This window comes from Nerophis lumbriciformis, linkage group LG17 (genome assembly GCF_033978685.3).
Source record: "Nerophis lumbriciformis linkage group LG17, RoL_Nlum_v2.1, whole genome shotgun sequence".
Lineage (NCBI taxonomy): Eukaryota > Metazoa > Chordata > Actinopteri > Syngnathiformes > Syngnathidae > Nerophis > Nerophis lumbriciformis.
The window spans coordinates 45,911,708-45,918,940 of record NC_084564.2 but is presented as its reverse complement, the minus strand read 5'-3'; the positions used below and the strand labels follow the sequence as shown (position 1 = coordinate 45,918,940).

Here is a 7,233-nt window from a genome sequence, read left to right as displayed (position 1 = left end):
TAGAATCCAGTTGATCTTTCAGAATACTTTCTGATTTCAGGCAATCCAGTATTGATGGCTTGTCAGTGCATTGAAGCACATGTCATCAAAAAGTCTCCAACACGTCCAAAATCACAAGAATGATCCGGCAGTTCAATGTTTATCTTCCTTTTAAACATGAAGATGTTGCTCTGCTGGATGGATGTCAACTTATTTTCAAGATTTTTCATGAATTGTTGGAGTTGTGACCCAGTGCATCTAGCCGGCAGCCATCTTGAATCATATATCAGTCAATGATGTATGGACATAGCTCCTAGTCACAAGTGTCTCCAAGATTGTGCATAGTCAAGATTGATTTCAGTGCCAGAAGGCTGATTGATATTGCTGTGATGTCATCTAAACACTTGTATCGTGACAGTACATATGTAAGTAAATGTGGTGAGTGTGTGAATATGTACAGTAAATATGAATGTGTGTAAAGGAAGGGCCTTTGTAACTGAATCATATTCGAATATAAATTAGTAAGGACTTACCTCATTATAATATTACATGATTGTGTACGTTTTTATTGAAAAATTTTTACATACACCATTAAGAAAAAAAAACTATTTTTTTATATCATCACTTTTTTACGGTAAAATTTGGCGACTGACCTACCACTATTGTCATCGTTAATATAGTTCAAGTAGATTTTGAAGTATTTATTTACATTTTAATACATTGTATATTACATGTATATTATTAGATATTACAAAACTTACTCACGCACGGGTTCACCGTACGTGACTGCTCGCTGATTCGAGAAAGCTAAGTATCGTTCTGTGTGCTTTTAATTGTTCTGCAGCTTTCTTTACTACTTCCTAAACATATTTAGTAGTACTATTTAACTTGCAAATCACCCGATCTCTGTCTCACCGGAGCTAGCTAGCTGCTAAGCTAACGCGGAGAAAGGCGGCGCCGGTCGTCGGTCGGAAGGAAGCGACTCCCGCACACCGTGACCACGACTTCTCAGAAGACAGCAGGAACTTCACTCGGTGACAGAAAACTCAGTGAGTATGACTTCCTGCGCTTCGTGCACCTTACTCATGGATAGGTTGGCTCTGCTAGAGGGCCGTGTCCGCCAGTTAGAGCAGAGAAATCTCGTAACTTTAGATGTTGCGGACACATCTGCTAGCGTTAGCTGTAGCGAGCTAACTAGCCCAGCTTGTAGTAGTCCTAAGCGACCTACAAGCTACGGTGTACCGGTTGAGACGCATAATAGATTTAGCTCTTTAGCTAGTCCTACACCCCAGTCTACCGGGCACCACACCTTAGTCATAGGAGACTCCATCACCCGAAACATAAAGCTTAGCAAACCAGCCACAATTAAGTGTATTCCCGGGGACAGAGCACCTGACATTGAAGCTAATCTTAGGGAGCTAACTCGCAACAGGCCTAGTAAACACGTACGACAGGCTAATCGCACCACTAGTTATGTGAATATAGTTGTACACGTTGGCTACAATGACACTAGAATGAGACAGTCAGAGATTACAAAGAGAAACATAGCCAGGACTTGTGATCTCGCTAGAAAGATGTCCAGGCATCGAGTAATTGTCTCTGGCCCCCTGCCTGCGAGAGGCAATGATGAGAGATATAGCAGATTAGTCTCGCTTAACAAGTGGCTGGCTAGCTTCTGTAGACAACAGGGACTAACGTTTATTGATAATTGGCCCTCTTTCTGGGGCAAACAAGGCTTGCTGATGAGAGACGGCCTTCACCCTAACCAGGAAGGCGCCATCATCTTGGCTAAAAACAGACTACTGTTTAAGTCACACTTGACTAACTACACTAGAGCAAGCCCGGTCACAGGCAATTAGAGCCTGCTAGTCCGGGCGAGGAGTCAGTTAAGCTAGAACTAGCCAGCGCCAGGCTGGATAATCCCTGTACACATAGCAATTCTCTTAGAATAATACACAACTCACAATGTTTTTTCTGTTGTGAATGTGTCAGAGGTAGATGTGCATTCTACTGAGGTGGCAAATTATGATGCGGTCAGTTTATCGCAGCATCAAGCAAACAATCTGAAAATTCCCGTCATATCAATTTCTAGATATGGTCAAAACTATTTAAAGTGCACAACGCATAATAAACGCAACATTATTAATATTGCTACTACGGATAATTTAAACAAAAACTCGTCAAAACAGCCCAATACTTATATGGGCTTTTTAAACATAAGATCATTGTCTCCCAAAATGTTATTAGTTTATGAGGTCATTAGAGACAACAATCTTAACGTCATTGGTCTTAGCGAAACCTGGCTCAAACCAGACGATTTTTTTGCGCTAAATGAGGCATCTCCTCCTAACTATACGAATGCACATATTGCCCGTCCCCTCAAAAGGGGTGGGGGGGTGGGGTGGGGGTCGCACTAATATACAACGGAAACTTTAACCTTACCCCTAACCTAAATAAATACAAATCGTTTGAGGTGCTTACTATGAGGTCTGTCGCACCGCTGCCTCTCGACCTGGCTGTTATCTACCGCCCCCCAGGGCCCTACTCAGACTTTATCAATGAATTCTCAGAGTTCATTGCTGATCTAGTGACGCACGCCGACAACATAATTATAACGGGGGACTTTGACATCCATATGAATACCCCATCGGACCCTCAGTGCGTGCCGCTCCAGACTATAATTGATAGCTGTGGTCTTACACAAATAATAAATTAACCTACGCATCGCAACGGTAATACGATAGATCTAGTGCTGGTCAGGGGTGTCACCACCTCCAAAGTTATGGTACTCCCGTATACTAAAGTAATGTCCGATCATTACCTAATAAAATTCGAAGATCTGACTCATTGTCAACAAGCTAATAATAATAATAACTGCTATAGCAGCCGCAACATTGATGCCGCCACAACGATGACTCTTGCTGACCTACTGCCTTCGGTAATGGCACCATTCCCAAATTATGTCGGCTCTATTGATAACCTCACTAACAACTTTGACAATGCCCTGCGCGAAACCATTGATAGTATAGCACCGCTAAAACAAAAAAGGGTCCCTAAAAGGCGCACCCCATGGTTTACAGAAGAAACCAGAGCTCTTAAATTATCATGTAGAAAGTTGGAACGCAAATGGCGCGCGACTAAGCTTGAGGTTTTCCATCAAGCATGGAGTGATAGTTTTATATCGTATAAACGCATGCTTACCTTAGCTAAAGCTAAATATTACTCAAATCTCATCCGCCTCAACAAAAACGACCCTAAATTTTTGTTTAGTACAGTAATAATACCTGAGATTTATATAGCGCTTTTTCTAAGTACCCAAAGTCGCATCGCTAACCCAACAAGGGACTCCTCAATAGCTCCACCCACTCGGCAGATGACTATGAATTTCTTTAATAAGAAAATTGAACCCATTAGAAAGGAGATTAAAGACAACGCATCCCAGCTACAACTGGGTTCTATTAACACAGATACAACTATCTACGACGGATACTGCAATACAAAATACTCTTTTTGATGAAATAACATTAGAGGAACTATTACAGCGTGTAAGTGGGATACAACAAACATGTTTACTTGACCCACTTCCTGGGAAACTTATCAAGGAGCTTTTTGTATTATTAGGTCCATCAGTGCTAAATATTATAAACTTATCACTTTCCTCTGGCACTGTTCCCCTAGCATTTAAGAAAGCGGTTATTCATCCTCTGCTCAAAAGACCTAACCTCAATCCTGACCTCATGGTAAACTACCGACTGGTGTCCCACCTTCCCTTCATTTCGAAAATCCTCGAAAAAATTGTCGCACAGCAGCTAAATGAACAATTAGTGTCTAACAATATCTGTGAACCTTTTCAATCTGGTTTCAGGGCAAATCACTCTACGGAGACCGCCCTCGCAAAAATGACTAATGATCTACTGCTAACGATGGATGTCATCTATGTTGCTGCTTCTTCATCTTAGCGCTGCTTTCGATACCATCGATCATATTTTATTACAGCGTATCAAAACACGTATTGGTATGTCAGACTTAGCCTTGTCGTGGTTTAACTCTTATCTTACTGACAGGATGCAATGTGTCTCCCATAATAATGTGACCTCGGACAATGTTAAGGTAACGTGCAGAGTTCCTCAGGGTTCGGTTCTTGGCCCTGCACTCCTTAGCATGTACATGCTGCCGCTAGGCGACATCATACGCAAATACGGTGTTAGCTTTCATTGTTATGCTGATGACACCCAACTCTACATGCCCCTAAAGCTGACCAACACGCCGGATTGTAGTCAGCTGGAGGCGTGTCTTAATGAAATTAAACAATGGATGTCCGCTAACTTCTTGCAACTCAACGCTAAGAAAACGGAAATGCTGATTATCGGTCCTGCTAAACACCGACATTTATTTAATAATACCACCTTAACATTTGACAACCAAACAATTACACAAGGCGACTCAGTAAAGAATCTGGGTATTATCTTCCACCCAACTCTCTCCTTTGAGTCACACATTAAGAGTGTTACTAAAACCGCCTTCTTTCATCTCCGTAATATAGCTCAAATTTGTTCTATTTTATCCACTAGGGACGCTGAGATCAATATTCATGCGTTCGTTACGTCTCGTCTCCTGTAACGTATTATTTTCAGGTCTCCCTATTTCTAGCATTAAAAGATTACTATTGGTACAAAATGTGGCTGCTAGACTTTTGACAAGAATAAGAAAGTTTGATCATATTACGCCTATACTGGCTCACCTGCACTGGCTTCTTGTGCACTTAAGATGCAACTTTAAGGTTTTACTACTTACGTATAAAATACTACACTGTCTAGCTCCGTCCTATCTTGTCGATTGTATTGTATCATATGTCCCGGCAAGAAATCTGCGTTCAAAGAACTCCGGCTTATTAGTGATTCCCAGAGCCCAAACAAAGTATGCGGGCTATAGAGCGTTTTCTATTGGGGCTCCAGTACTATGGATTGTTCTAGCAGTAACAATTAGAGATGCTACCTCAGTAGAAGCATTTAAGTCCCATCTTAAAACTCATTTGTATACTCTAGCCTTTAAATAGACCCCCTTTTAGACCAGTTGATCTGCCGTTTCTTTTCTGCTCCGCCCTTCTCTCCTTTGGTGACCACAGATGACGCGCTAGCTGTCCAAAGTTGGGACCCAGGGTGGACCACTCATCTGTGCATCAGTTAGGTCAGCAGCACAGAGATGTCTGTCTCCACTCAAGATGATCTCTTGCTGGCCCCACTATGGACTGGACTCTCACACTATTAACTAGATCCACTATGGACTGGACACTCACAATTTTATGCTAGATCCACTCGACTTCCATTGCAACCTTGCTGCTGCTCTCTTGGCCAGGTCTCCCTTGGAAAAGAGATCTTTGATCTCAATGGGATTTTACCTAGTTAAATAAAGGCTAATAATAATAAACATTATCCTCCGAGGTTTCTCATTGTCATCCCATTGGGTTGAGTTTTTTTCTTGCCCTGATGTGGGATCTGAGCCCAGGATGTCGTTGTGGCGTGTGCAGCCCTTTGAGACACTCGTGATTTAGGGCTATATAATGAACTTTGATTGATTGATTATGAATAATGTAATGAACGAATAACATTGTGTGAGAGTTGGTTGTTGTTGCAGTGCATGGTGTAAGAATGATAAATTAGTAACACGAATGAATCAATAAATACAGATAACAGTGTGTAAGAGTTGTGTAGTGTTATTGCGGTGCATGGTGTAGTAATGATAACACATGAATGAATGAACACATGAATGAAAGAATATATAATGTGTGACGAGACAGCGGGAGAAGAAGACTGCAGAGAGGCGATGATGTCGTTAGCTGTCAGCGTGTTTATTGACAGCTCAGTATGTGAGTGCAGTGTGTGATTAGCTTAAAAGAGATGTAGTGTGACTATGTGCAAGTATTATCTGAGCGTGGTCACCAGAGGGTGTTGAGTGTGCGTGTTGAGATCGAGGCAGAAAAGCAGGCTCGGACATCAGAGGGCAGGCGGATGGTCAAGGACAGGAGCGAGGTCTTAGTCCAGGAAGGCAAGGGGGAATCCAAAGGGGGTCCAGGTAGACGAGATACACAGCTCGACGACGAGGAAGCTGGAGGACGACACAACACGAGAGACTGTGAACACGACGCGAAGGGAACACAGGGAGAGAGAGAAGGCTGGAGATGTGTTGGCTTACTGTACTGGGTAGGAGAAGCTACGTTCTGGCACCCGCTGGCTTATGAAGGCTGGTCGCTCATCACGGGCAGGTGTGTTGATTGCAGATCTCTTGCGGAGGCACGCCCGCAGCCAAGAGGGAACCCCCGTTGGTGTGCCCCATGGTACGCTCAAAAGTGTGCACAGCAGGAGGAGAGGCAGCAGGAGTGTGACCAATAACACATTGTGTAAGAGTTGTGTAATGTAGCGGTGCATGGTGTAAGAATGATAAACCAATATTGACCTTGTAAGGGGGGGGAGGGGGGCAATAGACCTTGTAGATGACCAAACACCCCAATATTGACCTTGTATTGTAGATGACCAGACCCCCCAATTTTGACCTTGTAGATGACAAAAACTATGAGGACACAAATTAAATACAACATTGACCTTGTATTGTAGATGACCAAACCCCCCCCCCAAAATTGACCTTGTATTGTAGATGACCAGACCCTCCCCCAAAATTGACCTTGTAGAGGGGGACCCCCCAATAGAGACCTTGTAGATGACAAACCATGAGGACACAAATACAATATTGACCTTATTTTGTAGATGACCAGACCCCCCCAAAATTGACCTTGTATTGTAGATGACCAGACCCCCCCAAAAATTGACCTTGTAGAGGGGGACCCCCCCAATAGAGACCTTGTAGATGACAAACCATGAGGAGACAAATTAAATACAATATTGACCTTATTTTGTAGCTGACCAGACGCCCCCAAAATTGACCTTGTATTGAAGATTACCAGACCCCCCCCCAAAAAAAATTAACCTTGTATTGTAGATGACCTGACCTCCCCCAAAATTGACCTTGTATTGTAGATGACCAGACCCCCCAATTTTGACCTTGTAGATGACAAAAACCATGAGGACACAAATTAAATACAATATTGACCTGGTATTGTAGATGACCAGACACCCCCCCCCCCAAAAAAAATGTTTTACCTTGTATTGTAGATGACCAAACCCCCCCCAAAATTGACCTTGTATTGTAGATGACCAGACCCCCCAAAATTGACCTTATAGAGGGGGACCCCCAATAGAG

At 42.9% G+C, this 7,233-nt stretch overlaps 1 long non-coding RNA gene across 1 annotated transcript; it reads right to left on the bottom strand.

Annotated features, from left to right (window-relative positions):
* Positions 1–5,806: 5,806 nt before the first annotated feature.
* Positions 5,807–6,589, bottom strand: LOC140679529 (uncharacterized). The gene is made up of 2 exons (XR_012050925.1): positions 6,172–6,589; positions 5,807–6,084 (listed from the first exon to the last, which is right to left on the bottom strand). It is a non-coding gene; the product is annotated as an uncharacterized lncRNA (long non-coding RNA).
* Between the last annotated feature and the right edge of the window lie 644 nt (positions 6,590–7,233).